We start from the raw sequence: 12,559 nt of genomic DNA on the forward strand, positions 1-12,559 counted from the left end.
CCTTCAAGATGGGAACCAGTACTGAGCGGAATACCGCAAGGATCGGTACTTATAAAAATAAGGATCGGACTTCGCAAGTCTTGTTCATCATCTACATCAACTCAATGACAGACGTGGTTCAGTCCCCACTCCTACTGTTCGCAGACGACGCAAAGCTCTACAGAGAGATCTCAACAGTAGAAGATCGACTAGTCCTCCAGAAAGACCTAGAAGAACTCCGAACATGGTCGAAGACGAGCCTCCTTGAGTTCAACGCAGAGAAATGTGTAAAGATGACATTGACATCAAAGAAGAAGACCACATCAGAGAGAACGTACAATCTTAACAAAGACCAAAATCTTAAGAGTGTTTACAAAGAGAAAGACCTGGGAACAATGACCGACAGCAAACTCAGTTTCGAAGAGCTAATCTGTATGAAGTTGAAGAAAGCGAACTCTATTCTTGCCCTAATCCGCAGAAGTTTTATTAACATCAGCAAACAAGTATTTCTACAACTGTACAAAGCATTAATCAGACCCACCTAGAGTACGCGAACCAAATCTGGTATCCAAATCTTAAAAAGCATAAGACCAGTATAGAAAATGTTCAAAGAAGAGCCACAAGGCTAGTTGGATCCCTGCGAGGTTTAAGTTATGAAGAGCGGCTCAGGGAACTCAAGCTACCAACCACAGAATACAGAAGACAAAGAGGCCGGATGATAGAAATCTTCAAAATCATCAATGGAATGTACGACGAATCTGCTACGGAAAAACTAATTCAGTTTATCGAACGAAACTCGAGGAAACATGGGCAGCAACTTTCCATCAGAAGAGCACGACTGGAGCTGAGGAAAAAGTTTTTCTCAATTGATGGACCTAAAGATTGGAACGAGTTACCAGAACACGTCGTGTCAAGTGAAAGCTTGGATATCTTCAAGACACGACTTGACAGACACTGGCAACACAGGATGTTCCGCGAATTGTCCTAGGGCAAGGGACAACACGGAGGAGCTGGTCGACAGAGGCAACAAACCTACAGACCAGAATACTCGAACTCGAACTCGAACTCGATAAGAATCTGAAATTCCATGTGGTATAGAAAGTTACATGTAATGGATGCAGTTCCATCTTTTTTGGCAAAACCAGCCGACATGTTATCACTAGAATTTCGGAGCATCAAATGAAGGATTCCCCATGGGTCAACACCTCGTTGAATGTTGTGGTACAGCGCATAATATTGAATGGGAGATTCTTGATACATGTCGTGGGGTTGAAAAACTAATGACAATAGAAGCGATCTACATCAAAAAGCTAAAACTGCAATTAAATACCCGCGATGGGTACCGAGGGCAGGAATTGACATTCAAGTATTAGTTCAAATGCAAAAAGTTTGACTTTTGAAATGCAAAAATTATTCTGGTACTTGTTACTTCAAATTTTTGTCAAACCCAACAAGTAAAAAATAATAACAGATAGATAGGAATGAATATAAAAATCCGTTTTCAGGAATAGAAAGCAATATACCCGGGATTTTCAAAAACTCCGGAAAAAAATTAATTGATTTTAGTGTAGTAAGTGTAAATAAGATGTTGTAAATGTGATTTTAACTGTAAACAGTTTCAAAAAAGCGATGTTATTTTAATTCATTGTTTAGAATTAGAGTCAAAGACAATTTTATATACTTTGTAAATGATTTCTTTTGATTTTTAAACCTGACGATAAACGCAATGTTCAGAAACGTTTGTTTTTTAATCAATTTAAGCTTTAATTGACAGTTACTTCTTCTCTACATCTTTCCCAAAAAGACTTTAGCTCGACCCATTATTTTCAATAAGACTTTAGCTCGACCCAAACTTAAGGCTGGATTTAAGCTTGACCCAATGTCGTTAAAAAGATTTTAGCTAGACATACAAACATACATACACATGTACATATATACATAAATACATACAAACATACAAACACACATACAAAAATATATAAATACATATATACAGACATACATACATACATACATACATACATAAATACATACATACATACATACATACAAACAGACACACACATATACCTCATATACATACATATATACACACAGAAATACATACCTACATACATACATACACATATACATACGTACGTGGATACATGCATACCTTTATACATACATAAAGACTTAAGCTCGACCCATGAAAACACTCAAGCTGGACTCTTTCTAGGAACCTTGACCGTGAAATGGCAACCAATATTGCCCCCCACTAGACTCTGAAATAATCGTCAGGTTATCAAGATTACAAATTGCTAACATGAAAAGCCAGAATATCTAATGCAATTCACTAAAATCAACAATGCAAAGAAACATAAAACGAATTTTTACATATCTGCAGTCGTATCTACAAAATGTTTACATCTGAATAAAGATATACTCGATTTGATGTAGCAGATGCAAACCGACATGTTTTTTTTATTAAAAAACCTACCTAAATTACCATAAACTTACTTTGGTTATGTTCAGTTGTACACTTGAACTTTTCGTTTTTTAACGTGTCATTCTTAAAAACTGGAATTTCATCTCCAAACTAAGCTTTCATTGTCAATTCTCGTGTTCAGTAGATGTTGCACGTATTGATGGCTGGTTTCAGTGCTCTTATATAGAGCGCCTCTAGTGTCATTAACTTAAACTGGTTGCCGTACTGGTCTAATATCTTCCACTGGAAAGCTGTTTTATCACCGTTGCACTCACTTGCTTGTATTCCCATCGGTGAGTTTGCCTTGGCTTGCGCTGCAACCCTTGTGGTAATATGTCGGCAAGTCCGCCCTACATAGATGGATTTGCATCCATTACAATTAAGTTCAAAAACCACGTGGGATTTGAGGTTTTTATCAAAGCTAGACTAAAGGCTAAGTAAACAGCTATTAATTTTCCGAGTGGTGAAAATAGTCTGTACAGGTTGAATTTTGTTCAGCTTCTTTACAAATTCCATAGAAATGTTACCTCTGTACTATGATACAATTTGTTGTTTCTCAGTGTTTTTCTGTTGTTTTACGGCTACGCCAGCGTTATATCCTTTTGTTTATCCTTTCATTCGCAGCTGGTTTATTGTATCCTTGAAAATATTCCCTACACAATGCCTCGGATATTGATTACATTCCCAAATTTGTCCATTTTTTGACAATGCTCCTAGGAGCGCTTCCCAATTACTAGTGCCTCAGAACAGGTAGAGCATTGTTCTATGTATTATACTTTTCTTATGTTGAAGGGGTGCACAGCTGTGATAGTTCAGAATTGGTCCAGTATCTCATGGTTTTTGCTACCATGTGCTAAAAAAATTTACCCTCTGGTTGTACGTTTTTCGATGTATCCAGAAATGGCAAACTGTTCTTGTCATCCGTTGTTTCTTACGTAAATTGAAAATTTGGGTGGGGGATATTGACCGCATCTAACAGCTTTTTGGTGTCACCTAAAAGTTCTCACAATATCGTCGACATCTCTTAGGAAAAATTTTGCTTCGGACGAGTGGTTAATGTCAGTCTGATCGTTTTTACGGCAGAATGAGCGCATCCAGAACTGTCTTTTCATTCTATCATATTTTGTGTTATTAAATCGCCGACATTTTGCGTCAAACCATCTATTGCAAAACTCACTCTCAACACCCCTGGACCGTGCTGTCACACGGTGTTCGCATTCGCGACAGGTACTACCTTTTGCGTTGGTTTTGCATTTGCGTGCTTGTAGTTTCAGTTTTGGCTCCCAAAATTTCATCCAGAGAGTTGCCAAAATCACTCTCAAGGACGCACCCAGTGCCAACCCGTCTTTCTGACAGTACCAACTTTCATTGCATTTGAAATGGACGTTTGTATCGACTAATTCAAGCAGACGTTTCATTGTTGTTCTAGGTATATCTGGCTTATCTTCCCTAGCAAAAGTGATTGCATGGCAATGTCAATGGCTTCCTTTGCAGGTTGACCTCCAGTGGACCTTAAAGCTTCATAAACCTTAACAGGTATCTTCCATTTTCTCCTTATATCCAACAGATCTCTGTTTTGTTCTTTTTCATTTTTCATCACGATATTATCACAACTCTTTTCAATGTTTCTGAACTGTTCCCAATCTAGTACTTTTTCCAGTTGTTCTGCGTACGTGCTCTTTTTCATAACCCAAAAACCTACACCATTATCAAAAGGAACAGCAATCAGGGCGTTAACACGCAGATATTTTATTATTTTGCTAATGCTCTATCTAAAGGTGTTTCTCTGATTTTTTTTAGTACCATTTTGCTGCCGCTTCAATTTCAAACAGTTTTTCACATGGTACATTGTCTTCACGCAGATTTTTTATCAAATTGTCTATGTCCGCCAAGAAATAAAAGTCTTTAGACTTGTTCCTTATTGGATGCTTTAGACCAAACAGAGCAAGTCCCTGATGAATCCCGGCAAAATGATATTATCTAGAACCAGTACAGTTTTTTCATTAGATGATACTAGCGGCTTGTCTTGTCTTTCGGAAAGTTCGGCAAATTTACCTTGCAGTCTTTTTTCAGCACTAACTACATGGCTGTGAACTCGGTTGCGCAAAACAAAAATTACGGAGCGCAATAGATGGTTATCTAAAGGCAAACTTTTCGACTAGCAGCTCTCTTTTGGTCACAATTATTATGCGTGTTGATTGCTGAGGAAATTTTTGACCTTAGCAAATTTAGTTAAAAGCTAGTTCAAAGAAATTATTCTGCAACTGCTAATTTCATACTTACAAATATTGTTTTCATAGTCCAAGTCTCTTTCCAACAGTCTCTTTTTTGCAGATTTGTTCTCAAACAACATCTTGGCAGTTTAAGCATAGCTGAAGGTTTGCGAAAGACCTCCGATGAGCAAACACCAAGAGATGCTATCACTTACAACTGCGCATTTGCTTTTTCCTTGCCTCACGCTGATTTTACACAGTTTCATTTCCCCTGTTCTTTTTCAGCAGTTTCCGTAGATTAGCTTTGTGTTTCAACACTTCCCCCAGTGATTCATGCTCAATTTTTGTGTCCTGATGTAGCTGGAGGTATCTGCTGATGATGTTGGTATTCTTTTGCGTCCGTCTTGACACCAAATGCTTCGCTGACTGGATCACTAAAATTCCCAATTTCAATTACACTGAATTGAATGTTGGACTGCTTTGTTTTCTCAGTTTATCTTCTTTCTCTCGGTATTTGAAGCTTTCTCTTTCCCTAGCACAAGTGTTTCGAAGGTTTCGTTTACATTTTTCTCAGTACAAATCTCAGGGTACTTGTTTGTCAACCATATATCTTGATTTGTTGTAAGTGCCTCGTCAAAACTTTTGCAATTACTGGTTTTACAGAAAAGCCTATGCACATTGCATTGCACTATATTTCTCTTATATTGCAATGGGACACAACTACAAAAGCTTAAAATTGTAGATTAATCAATGGACTTACTGTACCACTTTCATGAAATTTTATTTTGCTTTCTCACACATATAATCATGTCAAGAAAGGCCAGATCGCCCTTTGCATCTAAACTTTCTAATATAAACTAAAATTTTTGTGCACTGCGTTCCTTTTTTCGAGCAATTCTTCGCTTGTTGATTTTGTGGTACATACAATGTCGTCAACATATCGTGCAAAAAAACTTCTCTCTAAATTGAGTTCTAATTTTGATAATGTTTTGCAGTGGTTATAATGTGTTGCAGTTGAACCAAACAAAATGCCCATTTTTTCATATACTTCTTTGCCTATTTTTTGGCCCTTCACATAAAACCAATTTCTGCATCGTTCACATTCAACTCCTTTAGGATTCCAGACTAATTTTTTGAACAATCGAGGAATTTTTCACTGGGATCTTTCTTCAAGCCTGGCTCAGTAATACAAATCTTCTCTTTTAGTTTATCTTCGAACGATTTAATTCAATTGTTTGCCAATATGACCGCCAAAATGCGCCCATTGCTAAACCATCAACTTGGCAGTACCATTTTTTGTTATATTTGAAATGGACATTCGTCACAGCCAATTTTAAGAGAAGTTTTAATGTTGATCTTTCTATATCTGGAGCGTGGTCACTTGAATAAAGGCATTTTAGAGCTAATCTTGTCGCTTTCAGGTACATTCGTGTATTAACTTTTTACGTCTAACCAAGTTATATGTATGTTGTCATCAAGCACCATTAGTTTAAATTTTTTACGTGCATCAAGTGTGAAATTTTCAATGTTTACTCCGGGTAACTTCTCAAAGAAGAATTTGTTGAGTTTTGCGTCAGAATTTTGTTTAAATTCTGGTAGCTTCCCCCAGTAATCGACAAAACCGATCTCAATCTGTTTTGTGAATTTTTGATGAACCATACAGAAGTCCAGGCTGTCCTCTTGTTGTTCGGAGTCTGTGGCACCTTCGTTCACTTATCAACTCCTGTCTCCTCTTTTCTAGCAAGGTGCTATTTATTTCCTCTTCAATTTTCAAAAGTATATTAGCGTTCTCACATTTCAATACTTAAAATTGGAACAATTAAGTTGATTCAAGAGTTTTTGTTTGTAGCTTTCCTTCTTCTTTACACAGAAACCAATCCCTTTGTCAAAAAGAGCAACCAAAATTTTTTTCACTTTGAGGTGTTTTTTTTTACCTTGACAAGGCCGCGGTCTAAAACTGTCTCTCTCAAGAATTTGTCTTATCACTCAATCTCGCAGAGTTTTTCACCGGAAGTTCCCTTTTTGGGTACTGATTGGAAAAGCCTATTATTATCCATTATTATTATATAAAGCTTATTATCCACCAGAAAATGAATCTCATTGAATTTGTCCTTGACGGGATGTCTTGGGCCATAAGAAAGCATTTCTTTGACAAAAACGGGCAACTCGATACAATCGAGCATTCTGATTGCAATTTTGTTTGTCTCACGGAGCGGTTTTTCTTGTCTCTTTAAAAATTTTTGCAGCTTCGAAAGCTTTTTCACAACTTGTTCTGGCATGAGGGAGCAAAAAATTTTGTTTAAATTGATTTTTTCGATTAGATTTTACCTGCTATTTTGACATTACCCTTTGCTTTCTTAGCGTTTTCTCTAGCATTTTTTAGTTTTTTGGTATTTTTAGCTGGAAATTATGCACCGCTTGCTCAGAAAAAAACATTTGTTTTAAAAAAACGAAATTTAAAAAAGTCGGAAAAGATAATGTTGTTCAAACAGCGTTCAAGAAAAAATGTTCTAAAGTATTCATTCACAAATTTTTACAAACTTTAGGTGCGCTCTAAGTACGCCCTCCATTTTTCCCGTTTTGGTTGAACAAATCTCATTCAAATGACCATTATTGGAGCAGACATCATCATCTGGCACAAGAAGCTCACGAGAAGCACGGACAGTACCGTCCGTAAGCAACAGGTTGGATTCCTTAGCTTGACGCATTGGTCTGGTTTTCCGCTGTTTCTAAGCTACTCTCCGTTTACCTCTACATTTACTTCTAAGGCACATTTACTTCTAAGGTTATCTAAACTTCAAAGGCAAAATTTTCGACTAGCAGCTCGCTTTTGATCACATTTATTATGCGTGTTAATTGCTGTGGAAATTTCTGACCTGAGCAATTTTAGTTAAAAATTGGTTCAAAGAAATTATTCTGCATCTGCTAATTTCATACTAACAAATATTGTTTTCATAGTCCAAGTATGTTTTCCAACAGTCTCTTTTTTGCAGATTTGTTCACGACCAACATCTTGGCAGTTTAAGCATAGCTGAAGGTTTGCGAAAGACCACCAATGAGCAAACACCAAGAGATGCTATCACTTACAACTGCGCATTTGTTTTTTCCTTGCCTCACGCTGATTTTACACAGTTTCATTCCCCCTGTTCTTTTTCAGCAGTTTCCGTAGATTAGCTTTGTGTTTCAACACTTCCCCCAGTGATTAATGCTCAATTTTGGTGTCCTGATGTAGCTGGAAGTATCTGCTGATGATGTTGGTATTCTTTTGCGTCTGTCGTGACACCAAATGCTTCGCTGACTGGATCACTAAAATTCCAAATTTCAATTACTCTGAATTGAATGTTGCGCTGTTTTGTTTTCTCAGTTTACCTTTTTTCTCGGTATTTGAGGCTTTCTGTTTCCCTAGCGCAAGTGTTTCGAATATTTCGTTTACAATTTTCTTAGTGCAAATCTCAGGGTACTTGTTTGTCAACCATATATCTTGATTGGTTTTAAGTGCCTCGTCAAAACTTTGGCAATTACTGGTGTTACAGAAAAGCCTATGCACATTGCATTGCACTATATTTCTCTTATATTGCAATGGTACACAACTACGAAAGCTTAATATTGTAGATTAATCAATGGGCTTACGGTACCACTTTCATGAAATTTTATTTTTCTTTCTCACACAAAAAATCATGTCAAGAAATGCCAGATCACCCTTTGCATCTAAACTTTCTAATATAAACTAAAATTTTTGTGCAATGCGTTCCTTTTTTCGAGCAATTCTACGCTTGTTGGTTTTGTTGTACATACAATGTCGACAACATATCGTGCAAAAAACCTTCTCTCTAAATTGAGTTCTGTTTTTGATAATGTTTTGCAGTAGTTATAATGTGTCGCAGGTGAACCAAACAATATCACCATTTTTTCATATACTTCTTTGCTCATTTTCTGGCCCTTCACATAAAACCAATTTCTGCATCGTTCACATTCAACTCCTTTAGGATTCCAGACAAATTTTCTTGAACAATCGAGGAATTTTTCACTGGGATCTTTCTTCAAGCCTGGCTCAGTAATACAAAACTTCTCTTTTAGTTTATCTTCGAACGATTTAATCCAATTGTTTGCCAATATGACCGCCAAAATGCGCCCATTGCTAAACCATCAACTTGGCAGTACCATTTTATTGTTATATTTGAAATGGACATTTGTCACAGCGAATTATAAGAGAAGTTTTAATTTTGATCTTCCTATATCTGGAGCGTGGTCACTTGAATAAAGGCATTTTAGAGCTAATCTTGTCGTTTTCAGGTACATTCGTGTATAAACTTTTTACGTCTAACCAGGTTATATGCATGTTGTCATCAAGCACAATTAGTTTAAGTTTTTTACGTGCATCAAGTGTGAAAAATTCAATGTTTGCTCCGGGTAACTTCTCAAAGAAGAAATTGTTGAGTTTTGCGTCAGAATTTTGTTTAAATTCTGGTAACTTCCCCCAGTAATCGACAAAACCCCAGTAATCGACAAAAACAATTCTGAAGTTGGAGTTAAAACAGAGATCAGCAGTACAACTCCTCTTCAGCAATCTGAGGAGGCGGGAAGCAGGGACGACGAGAAAACGGACCCGACTGAGGAACATGAAAACTGTCTGAACGAAAGCCTAACGCCCGAGAAAAGTAAACAATAAACAACATCTTCCTTTTCATTTTTATGCATTATCTTAGCGAAAGGTACATTTGCTCCTGTAAAATAAATTTCCTCTCCGAATTCGCCACTGTTTTCCGCGATATCTGTCAACAAGGTATCATTTAGACAGAAATGAAGGAAAGAAAGCCTTATTTGTAACTAATTAATTTTAACTAATATAAATATGGTTCTTTCTGATTCGTAACTTTTTCGGGATTGTAAAGACAAAATACAAAATTTAGTTTTCTATAAGATGGCTCGTGAGAAGTTTTAATTTCTAAATAATCGATTCTTGCGTAATTAAAAAAGATATCTGTAAAATAAATTTGAGGTTTTTGTCACTGTAGTCCTCAGAAGCCAAAAAGTAAACCTTTAGCAACGTACATAATGCGAAGATGTTCATCACAATAAACAAATCTTTGGGTCGTGATCAACCTTGCCATTTAGATACAAAAACCATATATGGCTAGGATGTTGTCATGATAAGGGTTTAACCAGATGTCATTCCTATGACATGCAAGATCTTGACACCAAACCAAAAATTTGCAAAATCTTGTCGTAATCTTAAAATACCAAGATTCCTTGATGAAACATGATAAACCTTTGGTCAGATCTTATCAAGACAGACCAACAAAACATCTTCAAACTCCTTTGAAAAGGTCGTGTAAGATATGGAAAACTGGATTATTACACTTAATTAACAATTTTTGCGTTTCCGCTGAGCCCGTGTTCTTTAAATAAAAAAAATCGTCTACATTCGCGTAGGATTCCAATTTTATGCAATGTTTAGACGCTCGACGATGTTCAAATGACGCCCCAATTCGATCCCTAATGCGACAACTGACCAGACTGACAGATGATTTGCGCTCATCTTTGAACCTGCTTTTCTTTTCAGTTCCGTACCATTTAAAAACAATTTTTCATTTTTCTTGTTACTAGAGTTGGTTCTAGACTCTGCTATTAGGTCTTTACAAAATTTTCCTTTGAAAAAAACTGTATGTTTTGTTACCGCTTTTATCAGTAAAAGTAGAACAAAAACATCAATTGTTTATCCCTCACCTGCAATATGGCTGCTGAATATTTAGAAATTGCAAAAACAAGTGACCGAGGCACTCGAACCCATGTGCGAGTGTGTCACAACTTCACAAATGTTGTCCTTGTGAAGGAAAGCTTTAGATGACAAGACACAATTATGGCACACAAAAACACCTTTTTTGTTCCAGTTAATTACATTGAACAAATACTTGAATACACAAAACAAAACGATTTATTTGAACTTACAAAAACGCCAGAAAAATCGTTACGACAAGAAGAGTCTCCATATGCTCATGTATGGATATATAACTCCCATTCAAACAAAAAATCAGGATGTGAAAAAATTGGCAAAGCGAACAAGAAAACTTTTTGCAGACTACGATCATGACTGCATTGAAATCTGGGAGAATCAATTGGGGCAGCTAGAAGAAGTTGAGCAAATATCTTTGGAATTTTGATCAGTCGCCAAGTGAAGAAACAAACACCCCAGAAAGCCTCCCGTTGCCTGCCAACAATTTTTCTGATGATGTCAGTATCGATGAAACACCTCCTTTGAGACAATGTTATGCCCCCGTCAAGGAGGTCATCAGGTTATCTCGACTCTAAAAAACAGCAAAACTCTCTAAACTGATTGTGCATATTATACTTGTTGCTTTTCACAATGTTTAAGCATCATAATTTTGTTAACATCTTGAGACCAGTTCTTAATTCAACTTTAATTAAAAATTCATCTTAACACTAGACAAAAATTGTGAGGCAGAATTAAGCGCTGCTGAAAAACTCAGAAATTGTACAAACAAGTATGCGAAACAATGTTTTAAACAAATAAGCGAAAAAAACTGGGTTTAAATAAACCCAGCTGAAGCTTGGATTGTAGTGAAATCACAGTGAACAATCGATAAACATTTTTATCAGATAATTGTACACCGTACCAAAATTAGGGTAGACAAATAAGAAGTAAAACTGTGAACTCAATATCGCCTGTTTTAAACAAACAAAAAATAGAAAAACCGTTGAGCATATAAATCTATGTGTTGTTTACACAACAGTCTGTGCGGTGTGTTCCCCTCTACTGCTGTTTGCGGAACAGTAGTTTTCTGTTGCAGAAGTAAACAAAAAAGACGCGCACTCTGATTGGATGAAACAAATTTAAATTACAGTTTGCCCGACAATAAATTTCTTACATTTGCTTTTTGCCTTAACAAGGTATCATTTAGACAGAAATGAAGGAAAGAAAGCCTTATTTGTAACTAATTAATTTTAACTAATATAACTATGGTTCTTTCTGATTCGTAACTTTTTCGGGATTGTGAAGACAAATTACAAAATTTAGTTTTCTATAAGATGGCTCTTGAGAAGTTTTAATTTCTAAATAATCGATTCTTGCGTAATTAAAAAAGATATCTGTAAAATAAATTTGAGGCTTTTATCACTGTAGTCCTCAGAAGCCAAAAAGTAAACCTTTAGCAACGTACATAATGCGGAGATGTTCATCACAATAAACAAATCTTTGGGTCGTGATCAACCTTGCCATTTTGATACAAAAACCATATATGGCTAGGATGTTATCATGATAAGGGTTTAACCAGATGTCATTCCTATGACATGCAAGATCTTGACACCAAACCAAAAATTTGCAAAATCTTGTCGTAAACTTAAAATACCAAGATTCCTTGATGAAACTTGATAAACCTTTGGTCAGATCTTATCAAGACAGACCAACAAAACATCTTCAAACTCCTTTGAAAAGGTCGTGTAAGATATGGAAAACTGGATTATTACACTTAATTAACAATTTTTGCGTTTCCGCTGAGCCCGTGTTCTTTAAATAAAAAAATCGTCTACATTCGCGTAGGATTCCAATTTTATGCAATGTTTAGACGCTCGACGATGTTCAAATGACGCCCCAATTCGATCCCTAATGCGACAACTGACCAGACTGACAGATGATTTGCGCTCATCTTTGAACCTGCTTTTCTTTTCAGTTCCGTACCATTTAAAAACAATTTTTCATTTCTCTTGTTACTAGAGTTGGTTCTAGACTCTGCTATTAAGTCTTTACAAAATTTTCCTTTGAAAAAAACTGTATGTTTTGTTACCGCTTTTATCAGTAAAAGTAGAACAAAAACATCAATTGTTTATCCCTCACCTGCAATATGGCTGCTGAATATTTAGAAATTGCAAAAACAAGTGACCG

General features: G+C 36.2%; 1 protein-coding gene across 1 annotated transcript in view; it reads left to right on the top strand.

The window, feature by feature from the left end:
* Positions 1-12,559, top strand: part of LOC142351759 (serine/threonine-protein kinase 16-like) — a 160,952-nt gene that overhangs the window by 66,815 nt on the left and 81,578 nt on the right. The window lies entirely within an intron of this gene.

This window comes from Convolutriloba macropyga, chromosome 13 (genome assembly GCF_964194025.1).
Source record: "Convolutriloba macropyga chromosome 13, txConMacr16.3, whole genome shotgun sequence".
Lineage (NCBI taxonomy): Eukaryota > Metazoa > Xenacoelomorpha > Acoela > Convolutidae > Convolutriloba > Convolutriloba macropyga.